Genomic DNA, 23,264 nt, shown 5'->3' on the forward strand with positions numbered 1-23,264 from the left:
TTTCTGAAATTGTAATCACTTGTTTATCTGCACAAGTACATCACATCTATCAGTTTCCGTCCCATTTCGACAATTCCTTCGTGATGAGTAGTTTTTTTCTTAGAATGTATATATTATTAAATCAACGACTCATTTCATGGAATCAGTATTATAAATAACCTTTGCAATGATTTAAAGACACATACGACAGTCCTGAAACGTGTCCAGTGTTGAGCACTAGACATTTTCAGTAATTTTCCAGCAACCACAAAAGGTATAATTATAATATACACTGAAGAGCCAAAGGTACTGGTACACCTGCCTAACATTGTGTAGGCCCCCACGAGCACGCAGAAGTGCCGCAACACGACGTGGCATGGACTCGACTAATGTCTGAAGTAGTGCTGGAGGGAATTGGCAACATGAATCCTGCGGGGCCGTCCATAAATCCGTAAGAGTACGAGGATGTGGAGATCTCTTCTGAACAGCACATTGCAAGGCATCCCAGATATGCTGAATAATGTTCATGTCTGGGGAGTTTGGTGGCTATCGGAAGTGTTTAAACTCAGAAGAGTGTTCCTGGAGCCACTCTGTAGCAGTTCTGAACTCTGTAGGAACTCTGGACTTGCGGGGTGTCGCATTGTCCTGCTCGAACTGCCCAAGTCCGTTGGAATACATAATGGTTGCAGCTGATCAGACAGGATACTTACGTACGTGTCATCTGTAAGAGTCGCATCTAGACGTATTAAAGGTCCCATATCACTCCAACTGCACACGCCCCACACCATCACAGAGCCTCCACCGGCTAAGAGTCTCCTGCTGACATGCAGGGTCCATGAATTAATAGGGTTTTCTCCATATCCGTACATGTACATCCACTCGATGCAATTTGAAAAGGGACTCGACCGACGAGGCAACGTGTTTCCAGTCATCAACAGTCCAATGTCGTCGTTGACGGGTCCAGGCGCCGCGTAAAGCTTTATGTCGTGCACTCATCAAGGATACACTTTTGTCACGTTGAAGGGTTCTCTTCAGTCGTCGTTGGTTCCGTTCTTGAAAGATCTTTTACCAGCCACAGCGATGTCGGAGATTTGATGTTTAACAGGATTTCTGATATTCACAGTACATTTGTGCAATGGTCGTACGGGAAAAGCCCCACTTCATAGCTACCTCGGAGATACTGTGTCCCAATTAAATCTTGATAACCTGCCATATAGCAGCAATAACCGACCTAACAACTGCGCCAGACACTTGTCTTATATAGGCGTTACTGACCGAATGTGTGCTTACATATCTCTGTATTTGAATATACCAGTTTCTTTGGCGCTTCAGTGTATGTAACCCACGATGGCAAACTTTACCTAAGACTCACAGACAAATGCGAGTAAGATTCACGCTCTGAAGGTTCCGTACAAACTTAATCGTTCATAGAAAATAATTTCGTGTGACTGAGTGCCCTGGTGGTAGTCTTTCTGTTGGACTCCACTTCAGCGAATTGCGTGTCCTTGACCAACCTACTTATCCAGCCGTTGAAAGGTTACTTACAGTTTTACTTGAAATCCGAACCATATTTTGTTTCTGACTACACTTCACATCATTGACAAGTGAACGCTAGGTTAAAAAGAACAGTGAAACCTAGTTATCCGATCGAGAATCGCCAAGGGACCACAGACATTAGTATTTGACATAAATTTCAACTCGATACCTCTACAAGTTCCTGAGAAAATGAGACGGGCAGGCACACATACGAAAGACAAATGACAAAAATATCGATTTAAGGAAGTATCGGAACCTAAATTAGAAGGCGATTTGAACCATTGTCTGTTAAGTGTCCAAGGAATAGAAAAGCAACTGGAATCACTCAACAGAGGAAAGTCCAATGGACCTGACGGGATACCAGTTCGATTCTACACAGAGTACGCGAAAGAACTTGCCCCCCTTCTAACAGCCGTGTACCGTAAGTCTCTAAAGGAACGGAAGGTTCCAAATGATTGGAAAAGAGCACAGGTAGTCCCAGTCTTCAAGAAGGGTCGTCGAGCAGATGCGCAAAACTATAGACCTATCTCGGACGTCGATCTATTGTAGAATTTTAGAACATGTTTTTTGCTCGAGTATCATGTCGTTTTTGGAAACTCAGAATCTACTGTGTAGGAATCAACATGGATTCTGGAAACAGCGCTCGTGTGAGACCCAACTCGCTTTATTTGTTCATGAGACCCAGAAAATATTAGATACAGGCTCCCAGGTAGATGCTATTTTTCTTGACTTCCGGAAGTCGTTCGATACAGTTCCGCACTGTCGCCTGATAAACAAAGTAAGAGCCTACGGAATATCAGACCAGCTGTGTGGCTGGATTGAAGAGTTTTTAGCAAACAGAACACAGCATGTTGTTATCAACGGAGAGACGTCTACAGACGTTAAAGTAACCTCTGGCGTGCCACAGGGGAGTGTTATGGGACCATTGCTTTTCACAATATATGTAAATGACCTAGTAGATAGTGTCGGAAGTTCCATGCGGCTTTTCGCGGATGATGCTGTAGTATACAAAGAAGTTGCAGCATTAGAAAATTGTAGCGAAATGCAGGAAGATCTGCAGCGGATAGGCACTTGGTGCAGGGAGTGGCAACTGACCCTTAACATAGACAAATGTAATGTATTGCGAATACATAGAAAAAAGGATCCTTTATTGTATGATTATATGATAGCGGAACAAACACTGGTAGCAGTTACTTCTGTAAAATATCTGGGAGTATGCGTGCGGAACGATTTGAAGTGGAATGATCATATAAAATTAATTGTTGGTAAGGCGGGTACCAGGTTGAGATTCATTGGGAGAGTCCTTAGAAAATGTAGTCCATCAACAAAGGAGGTGGCTTACAAAACACTCGTTCGACCTATACTTGAGTATTGCTCATCAGTGTGGGATCCGTACCAGATCGGGTTGACGGAGGAGATAGAGAAAATCGAATGTAAAATTAGAGAGATTAGAGCGCGCACAGAGGCTTTCAGACAGTCGTTCTTCCCTCGAACCATACGCGACTGGAACAGGAAAGGGAGGTCACCGTTGGGTGGCTTGCGGAGTATAAATGTAGATGTAGATGTAGATGTAACTGCATAAACAGAAAACTATGTTTGGCCCTAACTAAAAAACAAAATAGAACTGTAGATCAGTGTAAGTCCTCAAAATGTAACTTTATGCTTTTAGTGGCACAAAGAAGATGTTTTGTGTTAAGAACAGCATCCCAGATATATGACTGTGGCAGTTGGCATCTGTTTCAACAACTGAGGGGCCTTGAGGTCGCAGCACCCTAAAAGCGACCAAGGTAACTGCAACTAGTGTTGCTACTGTTCGCCTATACCTTTCTACACTCTGCTGATTTCACAAAATAACACATCCAGGAGCTTGGCTCGAAATCCGTCCCTTTCGTAGATCTTCTGGACTAGTGCCGTCAAATGTTATCTTTGTCGCTCCTTATCAAATAACTATCATGAAAATTTCTTTGTGGATGAAAATGCATTTTAAACTTGGAATGACGACATCTCTACCTCTAAACAGCTTTCCATAAGCATGTAATCCAAAAAACTGCCCGACTACCTCCAGACTGTATTAGTAATGGAGGGATACACTACAGGATGAAAAGTATCCGGACACCTGGCTGAAAATGACTTACAAGTTCGTGGTGCCCTTCATCGTTAATGCAGGAATTCAGTATGGTCTTGGCTCAGCCTTATCCTTGATGACAGATTCCACTCCCGCAGGCATACGTTCAATCAGGTGCTGGAAGCTTTCTTGAGGAATAGCAGTCCATTCTTCACGGAGTGCTACACTGAGGAGAGGTATCGATGTCGGTCGGTGAGGCATCGCACGAATTCGGCGTTATAAAACATCCCAAAGGTTTTCTATAGGATTCTGGTCAGAACTCTGTGCAGGCCAGTCCATTACAGAGATGTTATTGTCGTGTAACAACTCCACCACAGGCAGTGCATTATGAACAGGCGCTCGATCGTGTTGAAAGATGAAATCGCCATCCCCGAATTGCTCTTCAACAGTGGGAAGCAATAAGGTACTTAAAACATCAATGTAGGCCTGTGCCACGCAAAACAACACGGGGTGCAAGCCCCCTCCCTGAAAAACACGATCACACCATAACACCACCACCTCCGAATTTTACTGTTGGCACTACACACGCTGGTAGACGACGTTCACAGGGCATTCGGCACAGTCGCACACTGCCATCGGATCGTCACATCGTGTGCCGTTATTCGTCGCTCCACACGACGTTTTTCCACTGTTCAATCATCCAATGTTTACGCTCCTTACACCAAGCGAGGTGTCGTTTGTCATTTACCGGCGTCATGTGTGGCTTATGAGCAGCCGCTCGACCATGAAATCCACATTTTCTCACCACCTACCTAACTGTCATAGTACTTGCAGTGGATCTTGATACAGTTTGGAATTCCTGTCTGATTGTCTAGATAGATGTCTGCATATTACACATTACGGCCCTCTTCAAATGTCGGCGGTCTCTATCAGTTAACATACAGAGTCGGCCTGTACGCTTTTGTGCTGTACGTGCCCCTTCACGTTTCCACTTCACCATCACATCGGAAACAATGGACCTAGGGATGGTTAGGAGTGTGGAAATCTCGCATTAAGACGTATGACTGAAGTGGCACCCAAACGTCTGACAATGTTCGAAGTCCGTGAGTTCCACCAAGCGACCGATTCTCCTCCCTCACGATGTCTAGTGACTACTGAGATCGCTGATATGGAGTAACTGTCAGTAAGTGGCAGCACAATGCACCTGAAATGAAAAAATATGTTTTTGGGGTGTCCGGATACTTTTGATCACAGAGTGTATATCGTTGATGATTAATGTTGTTCTGTTATATTCATTAACTCAACAATGAAAGCTGTAAAAATATGCTCTGTGCTCATGTAAATTAATTACAATTTACCAATATACCCTTTCGACAAAAATCTAATTTAATAAAACAAATACGATCTGTAACACATACCTGCCCGAAACATCAGGTATTAGCAATATACACTCCTGGAAATTGAAATACGAACACCGTGAATTCATTTATTGACACATTCCTGGGGTCAGATACATCACATGATCACACTGACAGAACCACAGGCACATAGACACAGGCAACAGAGCATGCACAATGTCGGCACTAGTACAGTGTATATCCACCTTTCGCAGCAATGCAGGCTGCGATTCTCCCATGGAGACGATCGTAGAGATGCTGGATGTAGTCCTGTGGAACGGCTTGCCATGCCATTTCCACCTGGCGCCTCAGTTGGACCAGCGTTCGTGCTGGACGTGCAGACCGCGTGAGACGACGCTTCATCCAGTCCCAAACATGCTCAATAGGGGACAGATCCGGAGATCTTGCTGGCCAGGGTAGTTGACTTACACCTTCTAGAGCACGTTTGGTGGCACGGGATACATGCGGACGTGCATTGTCCTGTTGGAACAGCAAGTTCCCTTGCCGGTCTAGGAATGGTAGAACGATGGGTTCGATGACGGTTTGGATGTACCGTGCACTATTCAGTGTCCCCTCGACAATCACCAGTGGTGTACGGCCAGTGTAGGAGATCGCTCCCCACACCATGATGCCGGGTGTTGGCCCTGTGTGCCTCGGTCGTATGCAGTCCTGATTGTGGCGCTCACCTGCACGGCGCCAAACACGCATACGACCATCATTGGCACCAAGGCAGAAGCGACTCTCATCGCTGAAGACGACACGTCTCCATTCGTCCCTCCATTCACGCCTGTCGCGACACCACTGGAGGCGGGCTGCACGATGTTGGGGCGTGAGCGGAAGACGGCCTAACGGTGTGCGGGACCGTAGCCCAGCTTCATGGAGACGGTTGCGAATGGTCCTCGCCGATACCCCAGGAGCAACAGTGTCCCTAATTTGCTGGGAAGTGGCGGTGCGGTCCCCTACGGCACTGCGTAGGATCCTACGGTCTTGGCGTGCATCCGTGCGTCGCTGCGGTCCGGTGCCAGGTCGACGGGCACGTGCACCTTCCGCCGACCACTGGCTACAACATCGATGTACTGTGGAGACCTCACGCCCCACGTGTTGAGCAATTCGGCGGTACGTCCACCCGGCCTCCCGCATGCCCACTATACGCCCTCGCTCAAAGTCCGTCAACTGCACATACGGTTCACGTCCACGCTGTCGCGGCATGCTACCAGTGTTAAAGACTGCGATGGAGCTCCGTATGCCACGGCAAACTGGCTGACACTGACGGCGGCGGCGCACAAATGCTGCGCAGCTAGCGCCATTCGACGGCCAACACCGCGGTTCCTGGTGTGTCCGCTGTGCCGTGCGTGTGATCATTGCTTGTACAGCCCTCTCGCAGTGTCCGGAGCAAGTATGGTGGGTCTGACACACCGGTGTCAATGTGTTCTTTTTTCCATTTCCAGGAGTGTATTACGCGCTTTTGAGCCCGATGTGGTGTGTGTACTTGAAGTCTAGTGTCCTACACAGAAGCATTTCAGGATTACCGAGAAAATATATAAACCTCGCAGCGAGGTTGGATCGAAAAAGAAACCTGATTAACAAATGAGTCAATGCCACAAACAATATATTGACTAGTGTACTAGCACTATCAACAAGGATGCAACGTCACAAGTTCTTAAATTTTTCATCTTTATATCTAAAGGGTGCTAAAGTGAAATTGTGAGGAGACTTAAGATAGTGAAACAAAGATTTCCTTAATGCTTTTCGGTCTGGAAGCTTACAGCTCGGGCACAAAGCGGCCGCATTTCCACTTAGCTAATGAGATGGTACTGCTAGGAATATGCTCTCACCTCGGTGTTGTTGAGATAATTAATAATGTTAAATATGAGATTAGTTATATATTCTGTGTGGAATGACCTTGGCGGAACCAAATAATAAATTTAATACCCCAGTATTACACCTTAAGTGAGAATTATTCAGATTATTGGTAGGAAATGAGAACGACATGTCAGGAGAATTTAGGAGAACACTTCTGCACCACACCAGGAAGTAAATCGACTATCACGTAGTTGCGAAACGTATTTTACAATGTTGCCATTTGTCCATTAGGCTAGGGCCAAGAGGAATACTTTCACTCAGACGACGTGTCAAGCCGGCTATCACTTTGGAAGCTCGTCTTTCGAAGACGTGACAACGCCGGCTGCTACCGCGTTACAAGCAGCCGAAATGATTTTGATCTTTGCGTAATTACGAATAATATCCAGAATAACGGGCTGTAACTCAAACGTCATAAATAAAGAGCAGGGGGAGTAATTTAGACAGCCCTACTCTTCAGTCGCTGTCGTCATTCCTTTTTCCGTCGAACTCAGAAACTCATTCGCCAGATGCGATTCACTTCTCTTAATTTTCCAGCATCACCCATGATTATCCTGAAAAAATTATGAGGAGATCACACTCATTATTCTTTGGTCATTATGAACTTATAAACATTTGTTCTTAAGAATACTTTCATTAGCGTAAGTTTTCACATCAAGGAAGCGAAAAGAAATGTAGCCGGCGAGTGTGTGCAGAGGTAATCCCATTCGTGCTTCTGCTAACACGAACGGAGAAGCGGTTGTCATCAGCACATGTAAAAAGGAACATGCTAACAGTACTGTCTGTATTGTCTAACCTATGTCTTCACTAAGCGATACCATCACTTAAGGGGGGACGTTGATGATGATGGCCGAGTGGTTAAAGGCGCTTCAGTCTGGAACCGCACGACCGCTACGGTCGCAGGTTCGAATCCTGCCTTGGGCATGGATGTGTGTGATGTCCTTACGTTAGTTAGGTTTAAGTAGTTCTAAGTTCTAGGGGACTTATGACCACAGCCGTTGAGTCCCATAGTGCTCAGAGCCATTTGAACCATTTTTGATGAAATTGACCGAAAATGTCTATTTTCGATTTATTTTTTATTTGTTAGTACAACTCACGGACAATAATTTCCCAAAGTTTCAGTGTTGAAATCGCATCCGAAGTGCCTGAAAATTAATTAAATGTGTGACACGGTCACATTAGCTGGTGTAAATATCTACAAGCTCAGAGGGATAGCAACCCCTACATTCGCAAGGAGTGGCTTCCAAATTGTATCCTGGATCTTGTCAAGCCCACTTACAGGTTTCTGGCCGATCATGCACTTCTCAAAAAGTGTGTTCATGGCAAAACACAAAATCCAAATGAGCCTCTAAATTCACTCATATGGAAAAGATCCCCTAAAAACACATTTGCATCTGCTACAGTTGTCATAATTTGCAAGTTATGATGCAGTTATTGTACAGGGCTATTACAAATGATTGAAACGATTTCATAAATTCACTGATGCTTCATTCATTGACATATGGTCACGACACACTACAGATACGTAGAAAAACTCGTAAAGTTTTGTTCAGCTGAAGCCGCACTTGAGGTTCCTGCTGCCAGAGCGCTCGAGAGCGCAGTGAGACAAAATGGCGACAGGAGCCGAGAAAGCGTATGTCGTGCTTGAAATGCACTCACATCAGTGAGTCATAACAGTGCAACGACACTTCAGGACGAAGTTCAACAAAGATCCAGCAACTGCTAACTCCATTCGGCGATGGTATGCGCAGTTTAAAGCTTCTGGATGCCTCTGTAAGGGGAAATCAACGGGTCGGCCTGCAGTGAGCGAAGAAACGGTTGAACACGTGCGGGCAAGTTTCACGCGTAGCCCGTGGAAGTCGACGAATAAAGCAAGCAGGGAGCTAAACGTACCACAGCTGACGTTTTGGAAAATCTTACGGAAAAGGCTAAAGCAGAAGCCTTACCGTTTACAATTGCTACAAGCCCTGACACCCGATGACAAAGTCAAACGCTTTGAATTTTCGGCGCGGTTGCAACAGCTCATGGAAGAGGATGCGTTCAGTGCGAAACTTGTTTTCAGTGATGAAGCAACATTTTTTCTTAATGGTGAAGTGAACAGACACAATGTGCGAATCTGGGCGGTAGAGAATCCTCACGCATTCGTGTAGCAAATTCGCAATTCACCAAAAGTTAACGTGTTTTGTGCAGTCTCACGGTTTAGAGTTTATGGCCCCTTTTTCTTCTGCGAAAAAAACGTTACAGGATACGTGTATCTGGACATCCTGGAAAATTGGCTCATGCCACAACTGGAGACCGACAGCGCCGACTTCATCTTTCAATAGGATGGTGCTCCACTGCACTTCCATCATGATGTTCGGCATTCCTTAAACAGGAGATTGGAAAACCGATGGATCGGTCGTGGTGGAGATCATGATCAGCAATTAATGTCATGGCCTCCACGCTCTCCCAACTTAACCCCATGCGATTAATTTTGTGGGGTTATGTGAAAGATTCAGTGTTTAAACCTCCTCTACCAAGAAACGTGCCAGAACTGCGAGCTCGCATCAACGATGCTTTCGAACTCATTGATGGGGACATGCTGCGCCAAGTGTGGGAGGAACTTGATTATCGGCTTGATGTCTGCCGAATCACTAAAGGGGCACATATCGAACGTTTATGAATGCCGAAAAAAACTTTTTGAGTTTTTGTATGTGTGTGCAAAGCATTGTGAAAATATCTCAAATAATAAAGTTATTGTAGAGTTGTGAAATCGCTTCAATCATTTGTAATAACCCTGTATTTAATTATGGGAACATCGGGGGGATGAAGGTATAAGAAAGAATGGGCTTCAAGATAGGAAATTTTACTCAAGACATCCTGAGAAATATAGATTTACAGCGCGTCTCTGCAGCTGAAAAGTCAGTTGAAGACCTGGTAAAGGAAAAAAAAAAAAAACAGACAACAAGAAACCAGAAGAGAAGCCTTGAAGGGAAAGACGACCCAGGGTACAAATGTGGTGCCTTCTGAAGAAGTGACATAGGGAAAAAAGTTAGGTTGAACTTTAAATTGCGTTTCCTGAAAACTTTGTTTTTTAAGGTTTATGTACCTTTTCCTCAGATTCTATGAATGCTAGAACTATAAAATTTTGTACACGTATTTATGTAAATCTAATAAACGTTGTCTCAAGAGCAAATTTTGAAATTCTGATTGCAAGCTGAGATGTGGGGCAAAGTGCTTGGAATTTTGCATGAATTTAAAATTGTGCTTGTGAAATTATAATTTAAAAATTACGAAAATTCTCCTATTTGACCTATTCCAAAAACCTCATGAGAGAAGCTTACAAAATAGAAAGAGATGAAACAGAGAAATTTTTGTAGAAATCTCTTCAATACTTTCTGAGAAAAAGGAACATTCATTACTTTTTTTAAATAAAACTTCAAATTTCATTCAAAAAAAGTTGAATATGTATAATCAAAGGATTCTACATTTAAATGTGTTACTTTAATGTAAAGCGTGGTACAAAATTTCATTGCCATATCTCCAAACCTGTGGATTAGGTGCATTTTTAAAATAATGTGTGTTTTTCATCAACGACCCCATTTAACTTTGTGTTTTGCCTGATGGCAGGTCTTGTCATGGGGGAAACCTCGTCAGAGAACTTTTAGGGAAGTGATCCTAGTGGTGGTTTCCCGTTGCCTTCCACTGATGCTGATGAAATGATAATGAGGACAACACAACATCCAATCCCTGAGCGGAGAAAATCTCCGACCCAGTCAGGCATCGAACCCGGGGCCCTTGGCGTGACATACCGCCACGCTGACCACTCAGCTATCGGGGCGGACCATACCATTCTGCAATAAATAAAATAACGGACAGTATCATATACGTGTTGTGATTACAATATAATTGTTGATATTGCTCTGTCAGTGAAAGCGAAATGCGTCTGATGAATGGCCGTGTCAACAGACAGTGCACTTGAAACGGAGAGATACAAACTATCAGTAAGTGGTCCGAAATTTCCTGGCAGATTAAAACTGTGTGCCGGGCCGAGACTCGAATTCGATGGTTCAGATGGCTCTAAGCACTATGAGACTTAACATCTGAAGTTATCAGTCCCCTAGACTTAGAACTACTTAAACCTAAATAACCTAAGGACATCACACACAACCATGCCCGAGGCAGGATTCGAACCTGCGACTGTAGCAGCAGCGCGGTTCCGGGCTGAAGCGCCTAGAACCGCTCGGTTACAGCGGCCGGCGACTCGAACTCGGGACCTTTGCCTTTCCCGGGCAAGTGCTCTACCAACTGAGCTACCGAAGCACGACTCACGCCCCGTCCTCGCAGCTTTAATTCCGCCAGTACCTCGTCTCCTCTTCCAAACTTCGCAGGAGCTCTCCTGCATACCTTGTAGAACTAGCACCCCTGGAAGAAAGGATATTGCGGAGACATGGCGCACACTCCGCTGCAGAGTGAAAATTTCATTCTGGAAACATCCCCTAGCCTGTGGCTAAGCTATGTCTCCGCTATATCCTTTCTTCCAGGGGTGCCAGTTCTGCAAGGTATGCAGGAGAGCTTCTGCGAAGTTTGGAAGGTAGGAGACGAGGTACTGGCGGAATTAAAGATGTGAGGGCGGGGCGTGAGTCGTGCTTGGGTAGCTCAGTTGGTAGAGCACTTGCCCGCGAAAGGCAAAGGTCCCGAGTTCGAGTGTCGGCCCGGCACACAGTTTAAATCTGCCAGGAAGTTTCATATCAGCGCACACTCCGCTGCAGAGTGAAAATTTCATTCTAGTAAGAGGTCCATCAAACTGAGTGGGCCTGGAGGGGGGGGGGGGGGTTAAGTTTGTATCTGCTTTCGCAATTGGCGAAGTTTGCTTTACAAATATAAGGGGCAGTCAAATCAAAACCAAACACCGGTCACCGGTCATAGCACACAATCTGCGTGACAAGTTGCCCCACTGTTGTTACGTTTCGGTGCTGTCACTTCTGTGGTAGAGGAGCGGCATAACGTTACATCACACGTGCAGGTAGCTGTTGGATTATGACCTAAGTTGTTGGCGGGCTGGTCTATTGTGGGCGTCAGCTTTCATACTATCGTACGGCTAGCTCCTGCGATTCGACTATCCTTCAGACAACTGTGTAGGAGACGTGGCCTGCATTCCTCACCCGACCCCTACATGGACTCCGGCGATCACATGGAAACAAGTTCCTCAGCAGTTTGGTCCCTTAGGAATTCATAGACATTTGAAAATGATTCGGACGGTGACCCTAATTTTAATCTAATTTCATCTTCTGATGACATGCAGAATAAGTCCGAACTGCTCTGAAAGTAGAGTTGCCTGCCTGGTGAAATCTCAAAGACAGTGCTGTATCGCCTGACAATCGTAACTGATTGGAGACATGCGCCAAACTCTTCACTGTTGCATGAGACTATCTCTACTTCAGCACCTTGTTGCTCACTACCGTAATTCGTTGCTTGCTACAGTTAGTGTTTTAATTCCCAGGGCCGGTACGTTAACATTTATCCACACAAACGACTTATCATTTAGCGACGTGCTAAGTTGGCGCCTTCCCCTCCCCCCCACCCCCTCTCTCCCTCTCTCTCTCTATCCTCTATCCACTTTACCGTCGTATATTCTCTCCCATATCAATTTTCGCTACTAATTGGAAGACGCAAAGTATACAACTTGCATTAAGGCGCCAGGGGCGCCTATAGTGGCCGCTGCTGATTGTGATATGTCCTGTTGGTCCAATAAATCGATTTTTCAAAAATATTGTTTTTTTGATCTATGTTGTGTGTGAATTTTATCGTGATAGCAGCTTTAGAAATGCCTTTAAACTGTTAAACAGACTAACTCTGCACTGGTGGCCACTCCCACCTTTTCCAACATTTGAGAAACTGCTTGCTTAAGCAGAATTTTTGTCAGTGAGAAGACTATTTTCTTTCGATATCTGTGGCAGACATCTATATCTTTGCCTGAAAACTTTCGTGCATGTCGTTTATTTACGTGTTGACAATACTAACACATATTAGTAGGTGGAAGGTTGAATTCGCAAACCTCTACGTGGAAGACAAGATCTATACATAATGGGTGGTGGGAAAACTATGTTTAGGAAACGGAGGTCTCATGGAAATCGATTTACCAACAAAAAAGAGGAAGCAGCTCGAAATGAAGAACATAACCTCTCAGATTCAGCATCGAAACTTGGGACAGGAGAATTGTACACGTGCGTGAATGATGTTGATATGTATTCCACTGGATTCAGATTTCTTGATTTAGAGCTTCTCTGACAGGCTATAAAGCTTTCATGTTCATGTGTTAGCTGTAAAAATACGGAATGCATGATTGTTTTTGAAGAAAGAAGAGTGGGAATAGCTTGTGATTTTAAATTAACCTCTAATTCGTGTGGCTATAAATTTCCATTTTCCTCCTCCAAAAGAAACTGGCACTGGTACGTATGAAACCAATTTCAGGTTAGCATATGCTCTGAGACGCATTGGACAGGGCAGGGAAGGAGGTGATTTATTGTGTTATTTTCTGAACATGCCTCCACCTTGTGAAAGGTTTAAAAAAATAAATTAGGAAATGTCTGAGACTGTATGCGATACTGCCAAACTTCCTTATAAGGAAAGCAGTGGAGGAGTTGGTGGATATAAATCAGAAAGAAGTAGCTCCTGGAGTAGATATTCATGACAGTGAATCTCCTACAGGTGTTACTGATCCGTGTGTGTCTGTTGATGGGACCTGGATGAAAAGGGGTCACACATCTCAGTATGGAGTGGCATCTGTTATTGGTATTGACTCAGGTAAGGTTTTAGATGTAGAAATTATTTCTAAATACTGCCACCAGTGCGCAACAGGGAAAATGTCCAACAATGGAGACAGTGAAAAACTGTGGCAATAAAAGCATGCAGTAAGATGCTCTAAAAATTATAGTGGCTCCAGTGGGGGCATGGAGGCTGCTGTAGTTGTGAGGATGTTCTCCAGATCTGAAGACCAGTGTGGCACTAGATATACTAAATATATGATGAGGACTCCTCTTCGTTCAAAGCTGTAACAGATAAAAATCCGTACAATACAACAATAGAAAAGTTGGAATGTGTTGGCCACATTCGAAAGAGGCTTGGTGGTAGGCTTCGTCGCTTACAGAAAGAGAAGAAAGGTAAAGTACTTGGGGATGGAAAACCACTAGAAGGAAAAGGCAGGCTTACTCTGAAAGAAATTAATTCTCTTCAGTTATTTTATGGGAGAGCTATCAGGAAAAACTAACATTATTTAGAGGCAATGAGGCGTGCTGTATGGACAATTTTTTTCCACAAACTATCCACTGACCAAACACCAACGCAAAATCTGTGTCCGAAAGACCATTGGTGTAAGTTCAACAGCAGAAATGAGATATTCACATAAACACTCATTGGCAGTACCTGTTATCAATGCAATGAAGCTCACATACAGGTTTCTCGCAAACCCTGATTTATTGAGGAAGTATCTTCACGGAAAGACACAAAATGCAAATGAAAGCCTCAGTAATTTAATTTGGATTAGATGCTCAAAAAGGACATTCTGTGGACTTGAAGTACTCAAAATAGGTGTCTATGACGCAGTTTTATGTTACAACAACGGAAATAATGGCAGAATTGAAGTGATTAAGACAGTTGGTATAGATGCTGGTGTGTGTACAACAAAAGCATTTTAACCTTCGACGAGAGCAGGGCCAAGAAAGCTAACAAATCTACATCTACATTTACATACATACTCCGCAATCCACCATACGGTGAGTGGCGGAGGGTACCTCGTACAACAACTAGCATCTTCTCTCCCTGTTCCACTCCCAAACAGAACGAGGGAAAAATGACTGCCTATATGCCTCTGTACGAGCCCTAGTCTCTCTTATCTTATCTTTGTGGTCCTTCCGCGAAATATAATTTGGCGGCAGTAAAATTGTACTGCAGTCAGCCTCAAATGCTGGTTCTCTAAATTTCCTCTGTAGCGTTTCACGAAAAGAACGCCTCCTTTCCTCCAGAGACTCCCACCCGAGTCCCTGAAGCATTTCCGTAACACTCGCGTGATGATCAAACCTACCAGTAACAAATCTAGCAGCCAGCCTCTGAATTGCTTCTATGTCCTCCCTCAATCCGACCTTATAGGGATCCCAAACGCTCGAACAGTACTCAAGAATAGGTCGTATTAGTGTTTTATAAGCGGTATCCTTTACAGGTGAACCACATCTTCCTAAAATTCTACCAATGAACCGAAGACGACTATCCGCCTTCCGCACAACTGCCATTACATGCTTGTCCACTTCATATCGCTCTGCAATGTTACGCCCAAATTTTTAATCCAGGTAACTGTGTCAAGCGCTACACTACTAATGGAGTATTCAAACATTACGGGATTCTTTTTCCTATTCATCTGCATTAATTTACGTTTATCTATATTTCGAGTTAGCTGCCATTCTTTACAGCAATCACAAATCCTGTCCAAGTCATCTTGTATCCTCCTACAGTCACTCAACGACGACACCTTCCCGTACACCACAGCATCATCAGCAAAGAGCCGCACATTGCTATCCACCCTATCCAAAAGATCATTTATGTAGATAGTAAACAACAGCGGACCTACCACACTTCCTTGGGGCACTCCAGATCAGTGTCTTATCTTCAAGTACAGGCCAGGCAGATTCGAAGAGGAGAGAAGAGAAACCTGGAGGATGAGGAGTTTCAGTGTGGAGTATTTTAAAACTGAGGTAATCTTATTACATGTAGAAACATGAGAAGAAAATATTTGAACCACTTTTTCCCTGATTTACATTTTTTACTTAATTAGAAGCCTTTCCTCAAGAAGTATATGGGCTAATGCAGTGTATTACTGCCTTCGCTATAATAATTATTGCGAAATCGAGGTGGTTGTCTACCTCCTCTTGCTCTACCACGGCCTTGACCACGATAATTGGATCGTGTACTCTGAACGTCTATACCTCTAATACACACATTCCCATTGTCATTATTTTTGGTTGTACACTACTGGCCATTAAAATTGCTACACCAAGAAGAAATGCAGATTATAAACGGGTATTCATTGGACAAATATATTATACTAGATCTGACATGTGATTACATTTTCACGCAATTTCGGTGCATAGATCCTGAGATATCAGTACCCAGAACAACCACCTCTGGCCGTAATAACGGCCTTGATACGCCTGGGCATTGAGTCAAACAGAGCTTGGATGGCGTGTACGGGTACAGATGCCCATGCAGCTTAAACACAATACCACAGTTCATGAAGAGTAGTGACTGGCGTATTGTGACGAGCCAGTTGCTCGGCCACCATTGACCAGATGTTTTCAACTGGTGAGAGATTTGGAGAATGTGCTGGCCAAGGCAGCAGTCGAAGATTTTATGTACCCAGAAAGTCCCGCACAGAACCTGCAACATGCGGTCGTGCATTATCCTGCTGAAATGTAGGGTTTCGCAGGGATAGAATGAAGGGTAGAGCCACGGGTCGTTACACATCTGAAATGTAACGTCCACTGTCCAAAGTGCCGCCAAAGCGAAAAAGAGGTGACCGAGACGTGTAACCAATGGCACCCCATACCATCACGCCGGGTGATACGTCAGTATGGCGATGACGATTACACGCTTCCAATGTGCGTTCACCGCGATGTCGACAAACACGGAAGCGACCGTCATGGTGCTGTAAACAGATCCTGGATTCATCCGAAAAAATGTCGTTTTGCCATTCGTGCACTCAGGTTCGTCGTTGAGTACACCACCGCAGGCGCTCCTGTCTGTGATGCAGCGTCAAGGCTAACCGCAGCCATGGTCTCCGAGCTGATAGTCCATGCTGCTGCAAACGTTGTCGAACTGTTCGTGCAGATGGTTGTTGTCCTGCAAACGTCCCCATCTGTTGACTCAGAGATCGAGACGTGGCTGCACCATCCGTTACAGCCATGCGGATAAGATGACGGTACGGATTTCTCCTCCTTACACAAGGCATGACAACAACGTTTCACCAGGCAACGCCGGTCAACTGCTGTTTGTGTATGAGAGATCGGTTGGAAACTTTCCTCATGTCAGCACGTTGTAGGTGTCGCCACCGGTGTCAACCTTGTGTAAATACTCTGAAAAGCTAATCTTTGCATATCACAGCATCTTCTTCCTGTCGGTTAAATTTCGCGTCTGTAGCAAGTCATCCTCGTGGTATAGCAATTTTAATGGCCAGTAGTGTATCTATGACTGTTAGCTATAATTCTCCTCATGCTCCTCAACAGCAGCTACACTCCCTACTCGCTCCAGATACTCAATGGCTCCATTCATATTATCTCTAGGTGCGAGAACTATTCTTTTCTGTCAGTACCAAGGCGGCTTATCTTCTAGTCCCAGTATTCATTAAGAAATGCGGTTCTAAATTCAGAAAGAGCTTTACTTCTAATCATTACGTCTGTTATGCCTCTCACGCTCTCACCATGTGTTTGGTAAAACATCCTCAAATCTTTCCAGAACTCTAATGGGTGAATTTGTTTGTCTGGATTAAAACGTAAAAATTGACATCTGATGTAAACGTCATCAGCGGAGCAGCTTGGTGTATTACAAGGACTACCACAGGTTGCTCTATTTTTATGTAAATAATACTGGTGTTTAGTTCTTCTATTTGTAGTTCCACTGCTACCACTCTGTCAGAAAATGGTTTTGGCACAAAACATAATTTCACACAGTCAGATTTCTCTTTCTTAATATCCTTCCGGCAAGCGTTTACTTTATTGGTTACTTCCTGAAAACGATTAGAGCAAAGTTTGGATTCGTTGCCTATTCTTTCTGACCACCTCACTTCCATAAGATCATTTGCACTTTGAAATCTTTACCAACTTCATCAATTTCGGTTTTGAAAATACTATGCAATTTAATTAGCTGTTGCCCTACTTTGACTTGCAGATCATGGTGGTTAGAATCAATTTAATAATTTAAGCAATCGATGCGGATTCTTTATAATCCTTAAGCTATTCAGTTTTGAGGTTAGTTCATTCTTTAGTCCTTTACTACTATCCTTTACTTCTTTATTACTATCCTTTAGTTATTTGCTACTTGATTCAATCTTACTGTTTAATTGTTTACTTTTGGATTCCATCTTATAGTTCAGATCTTTATGATGTGAATCAAGTTTAGAAAACAATAACTGCATCCAGTTTGGTGCCTCTGCCTTGCCACTTGGCTTTTCAACCGGTTTTAAAGCAGTTTCTAGCATTCCCTGACTCGGTTGAATTTCAGAGATACTGAACTCAGTTTCCTTATCTGATAACCCTGTTAAATGTACTTTTTCTTTTTATATTTCAACTTCAATGAACTCATCATCATAAATTGGTTCTAACTGCGCAGTAATTTTAAAATTCACCCCCGATTCCACTTTGGACAAATCACCTTCAGATTTTGGATTTACTACTCTGACAGAACCATACTCGTTAATTTCAATTTCGAATTCTGAGGATTCTTCTGCAGAGACTGGTTCCATCTTAACTTTAACATCATCATCATTAGAGTCCATCTTTAATAGCCTGTTAGAAGCAATTAACAAGTACTTTGACTATTCTTGACTTATCTTAATTGTTTGACCTCAACGAGCGACGCCGGCGCGATGAACCAGCAAACATGATGCGATGCGTTGCGATGTAATGCAGGCAGCAGCAGCAGCTATGGCGGTGCGGATGGCGGTGGATATCGCCTACTGCAGTAGCTCCTGAGGGGTGGCGGGGTGGTGGAAGGGGGGGGGGGGGAGGCGGGGTGAGCCGTGGGAACAGTGGCTTCCAGGTAACTTGCAGGTCCACGTAGATCCGTGATGATGCACGGTCTTCTTGTAACCTCAGCACCGATGGTAGCCGCGATGTAGTGTCGTCTTCTTATCTCCTTTATTTCACGTTCAACGTTACTGTGGCTAACAATCACAATTTAGTTTCCATATTCGCGAGCAAATCTTAACACTGTCCTCGTACTGGTTTCGGCATATTTCACTTCGGTGTTCAGTTAGTGCCTACCGAGCTCCCTGTTTTGTACCGATCACTTTCGCAGTTCAGTTTCCCGGCCAGTTTAGAAATTTTTGAAAATTTGTTGTAAGATCTTATGGGTCCAAACTGCTGAGGTCATCGGTCTCTAAGCTTACACACGACTTAATCTAACTTAAACTAGCGTATGCTAAGGACAACACACAAGCCCATTCCCCAAGGAGGACTCGAACCTCCGACGGAGGGAGCCGCGTGGATCGCGAAAAGGCGCCTTAGACCGCGCGGCTACCCCGCACGGCTTTTCACGGCCATTTAAAACCATATGTGGGACGGTGGGTCAATAATCAATATGGTCGTTACTTCGTTATAATAGGCACTTAAATTGTCTGTGAGTGCTTTACACTTATCTTCGCCATTTACAAGAGACTGAAAACTATTTTTGCTGTCAGTCAGAAAGCGATGGAGAACGTACTGACCATAATTTCCAGTCTGGAAGTCTACATTACTCTTTGGTGCTCACTGAAAGAAAATTTTCCTACTTATTGTTTACTCAGCGGGATCAGGAACTATGACTAGCCGGCCGGAGTGGCCGTGCGGTTCTAGGCGCTACAGTCTGGAACCGAGCGACCGCTACGGTCGCAGGTTCGAATCCTGCCTCGGGCATGGATGTGTGTGATGTCCTTAGGTTAGTTAGGTTTAATTAGTTCTGAGTTCTAGGCGACTGATGACCTCAGAAGTTAAGTCGCATAGTGCTCAGAGCCATTTGAACCATTTGAACTATGACTATAAACAAAGGTTTTGTGTTTTAAATGAGTGATATACTCTGCAAAAGTTCGTACATGTACATCTACATCCATACGAACAAAATATAGTAACATCCCTAATAATAATAATAATAATAATAATGATAATGATATCCTTAACGGAAACGGCAGTATTAAAAGTTCAGAGGCTACTTCTGTCACCAAACGTTAATTGTTTGCCTAAGTGGAAAATTAATCTCGCCGCTTGCCACGTGGTTTTGTCATTATTGCGGGCAGCACACAAACAGTTACTTCCGTGAAATCCAAGCAATCCAGGATGGTGTAGAGTCCTTGCGAGTTCATTTCCTACTTTTACCGAAAACGCATTTAAGTCTGCCCAGCTCTGACATCATCCAAGGCACTGATTGACGCCAACAGACTGATATCTCGGTGTGACGTGTCTCTTCTTACTGCCTCTCTGGCTGTATTTGTATATGGGCGCAACGGATCGCCAAACGGAACTTCTGCTATCAACATCCAGAGGCACAGGTAGCAGCACGTACATGGCTCCTTTCTTGGACTTATATTAATTAATAGCTCTGTCATTTAATAATCAAGGTTGGTTGGTTGGTTGGTTTGGGGAGGGAGACCAGACAGCGTGGTCATCGGTCTCATCGGATTAGGGAAGGATGGGGAAGGAAGGCGGCCGTGCCCTTTCAGAGGAACCATCCCGGCATTTGCCTGGAGTGATTTAGGGAAATCACGGAAAACCTAAATCAGGATGGCCGGACGCGGGATTGAACCGTCGTCCTTCCGAATGCGAGTCCAGTGTCTAACCACTGCGCCACCTCGCTCGGTAATAATCAAGAGTCTTCTTAATTTTTATATAAACAGAGTTAAGTTTCCTTTTAGTTGCTTAAGAACTTTTAGCTCTACTGCATTTAAACCTTGCTGGTAAGAGTTTTTAGAATGGAACCAACAATAGAACATGACTTCTGAACTGCCTCATTAAGATTCCTTGTAATCGTAGAGATTTACAATGCAGTCCTTGGTACAGATGCATTATAGTATACATGTAATCGAAAGCTGTAATTAGAACTTTTTATTACAAATATAAATGATACTTAACATGTCTTGGGTAAGGACGCGTTTGTTCCAAATTTGTTCAGCAAATAACTTGAAAGCTAATAGAAGTATGTTACTGGGGACATCTACATCAAACTGACGCTAAATGCTAATTTTCATCATTTTAAGACTAATATTTAACGCCCTCAATTTTTAGTAAAAACGCCGATTTTGCCAAACATAAAGCTGTAATCAAGTTGATACTTGTAACTTCTAATTATGACATACATTTGCACATTCTGAACAATTATTAGCTTTGTAGTCTTATTATTCAGCAACACTTATTTTTTTCAAGTAGTATATTTTGTCCAAATATTCATTTGATCATTCTGAGACCTTAACAGTGTTCATATTAATATACTGAAGCATACACTGACGAAGTCTGGTAACTTTATTTTAATTTTTAATTTCACTCGTATATTATGATGCAGTCCTTTGTATGTTAAGCACATTTGTATTACGATGACGTGGCGCTGGTTGTAGTGAACTGGGCTAAACCCCGGCACACTCGCTCGCCTCTGTATCCCTTACAGTGATACAGCGCATGTTCCACCTGACTCCCTAATCAGAGAGCTGGCTCCTCTCTTCCGACTACCACCCACTGAAGTGGCGCATATTTCCTCATGGCTTCAACACGTCAAGAAATTTTCGTCGACTACATCCACACTGATCTTCTGAGCAGCAGGGCCCCACGGCACGTGATGTTTACCGACTGATGATGACAGGATATAGCCGGAATGTGATGGAATACCATCAACTTGCGATAGCTTGATTCCTGGTTTGACATTCAGTACACCAGGCTCTCCTCGACCCGGACGCCCGGGCGAACCGTTATCTGTCGGTTAAACAAAAACATATGACGCAGAAACGGCTCCATACCATTAATACGTTCTACTCTACATTCTGCCGACAGAATCGTTTGCTTGATACGAGTGTACATCACCTGAAGTGCGGATCTTCTGCGGAGGTGTGGCCATTGATAAGGAAAATGTCTACCCTTCTTCTCCATGTGAACCTACACCCAGTGGTCCTACAGTCGCTTCTATTCCCGGATGAGACGTTTTACCCTAGAACTAATGCCGTGATATGGATCAAAGGAATGTCGATATCTTATTCGTTCCACGAGAGTGATAAGAGTATCCTAGATTTTCGGGCTTTTTACAGGAACCTTTTACTCGTCTTCAGCACTTCCCGCACTGTCGACAATCATATGCCAATTTTTTGGGCAGTATTATCTTGGACTCTCCCCGTAATTGGACTGTGTCAGTATGAGAAGGTAACTCCGTTGTACCTAAATCTTAACACAGGGCCCATGACAGGGACAGATAGCATTATTCTTCGAGACAACGTGCTCGGACCTCGCCTGCATGACAAAGGAGTCAAATTGTAGCTAATTGCATACAACAACGGGTATGTGGTGTTTTGTTGGTTCCGCCGGGTGGGCGGTCTTTTCCTTGTTTTCATTATTGTACGTTATGTTGTTTTTCTTATCACAGTGAACGCACTGTGCAAAATAAACTTTGATGTGTTCCTTTTTTTAACTATTTTTCGTTATTGTACAGTGTGATGTTGGGGAAAAATCTCAGAAACAAATGTGTGTATTAGTTTCTTTTAAAAAATCGGTTAAGGCGACCGCTTGCTCAAAGCGAGAAATATGGCTATCATAATTTAAAAAAGGTGGCTAAGGCGACCACTCGCGACAAGTGGGAAACCAAGTTCGAGTCCCGGTCTGACATAAATTTGCAGTTGTTCTGAAACATTCTACAGATGATACTGAATCATAAACATAATTTTTGAATTATTTCTTAATACAGTAATTTCCTTAGTAACCAGGCAAAAATGAGAAGGCTTTTATAGAAAAAGCAAAAGGTATCTGGAAGAAATTTTGAGGGAGTTTAAATGCAAGGACACTTATTTCGTCCGTGTCGAAAAAATTGAATATATCAGAAAGATTCAGATACAGACGACCAGCCTCATGACTTTGCCAATTACTACGATGGAACTGTTTCTACTACGTCTTAGAGCTGACTGTGGACCTGGCTGGAAAAATTTGGAAACTTGTGGTAAGTTCTTACGGGACCAAACTGCTGAGGTCATCGGTCCCTAGGCTTACACACTACTTAATGTAACTTATGCTAAGGACAACACACACACCCATGCCCGATGTAGGACTCGAACCTCCGACGCGGGAACCCCGCGCGCACCGTGGCAAGGTGCCTCAAACCGCTCGGCTACCCATCGTGGCTGGACGTCGCTCGTAATAACACTGAAGCAGGTTTACATTTTTTGGATAAACGTTTAACAGTAAATGAACTGAATTGCGCGCTGTCAGTTGGCACAAGTACCTCACGCTGTGTAATTTGACCGACAAGGAAAAAGTCACCTCTGCAAAATTTTAAGTAATTCCAGTAGGGTTTACCCTTCGGACTGAAGAGAGCGCGAGTTATTCCAGTTTTAAAGATGGAAAAACTCGCAGTTGATTTGTTATCATATATATGTTATAGATTATTGTAGATATCCAGCTTTGTCTTGGCAAAAAAAGAAGTGGTTGATATGGATATTGAGACAGTTGATGCAGTTGACC

This window comes from Schistocerca cancellata, chromosome 4 (genome assembly GCF_023864275.1).
Source record: "Schistocerca cancellata isolate TAMUIC-IGC-003103 chromosome 4, iqSchCanc2.1, whole genome shotgun sequence".
NCBI classification, from domain to species: Eukaryota; Metazoa; Arthropoda; class Insecta; order Orthoptera; family Acrididae; genus Schistocerca; species Schistocerca cancellata.